This window comes from Nematolebias whitei, chromosome 6 (assembly GCF_014905685.2).
Source record: "Nematolebias whitei isolate Nwh7 chromosome 6, NemWhi1, whole genome shotgun sequence".
Lineage (NCBI taxonomy): Eukaryota > Metazoa > Chordata > Actinopteri > Cyprinodontiformes > Rivulidae > Nematolebias > Nematolebias whitei.
The window spans coordinates 11516959-11517985 of record NC_056503.1 but is presented as its reverse complement, the minus strand read 5'-3'; positions in this window follow the sequence as shown (position 1 = coordinate 11517985).

The window sequence follows — 1027 nt, the reverse complement described above, 5'->3', positions numbered from 1 at the left end:
ACATGTAACAAATATGACAGAGCTGTCTTAGTAAATGTGACCATCACCTACTTGTGTGTTCCTGTGTCTGGATCCATCCTTCTGACAGGAAAACGCAGATCGTCTCACACTTCCGTTGTCCTCCTGTTTATTTAACCTTCAACCACTGGTTATATTCACGCTACTTTAACATGACGTCTGTAAAATGCCACGTTTAGTAATAAACACGGTTCAACTTTCAAATAAATAAAGTTTTAAATAGTAAGACTTGAGCCGAGAAGCTAGACTTTCCCTTCCGGGTTGTTTTCTTGTGAAATGAAATGGTCAACTTCCGCTGACGTTTTTCAAAATAAAAGCACAAACGTAGAAAATAACATCCGGTTTTCAAAATTGAAGTCGAGTCCCAGCTATGGTCATTAAACAGTGAGTGAAGGGCCTTGATGTGATATTTCAAGCAATAAAGAACTAAACTTTAAAATAATTGTTAATAGCAAATGTTTTCTTAAATGTTGCCAGGGTTAAAATCTGTAGTCAAATACTGTTTTAAAAATATTATAATGATTGTAAGGGGGTGGAGGAGTGGTGACACAGACTAGAGAAAGCAAGCCTGCGACTGGAAGGTCACTGGCTCAATCCCCCAGACCACATATGTCAAACTCAAGGCCCAGGGCCTCGCTGACATTTTATCTGGCCCCCAAGATATGTTAAACATAAAATACTTTTTTCACTTGATTTTTTTTTCAGTAATCTTTGATTATGATGTCCAAACTGCAACAGAGAATGTCAAATGAGACCAATCAAATTCTTTTTTTTTTTTTTTTGAGGAACCTGCAACCAAGTAAAGATGTTTGGTATCTAACTTGAGTTAATGTAAATTATGAAAATGGCCCTTAGTTTAGAAAAGGTTTTAATTTTGGCCCTCTTTTGCAGGTGAGTTTGACACCCCTGCCCCAGACAGATACCAAAATGTGGGTGGGAAAGGTGAAGCGCCCCCCAAGCAAGTCATCAGGACTCTGTACCACAGAGCAGACAGCGTCCCCACTAGCTC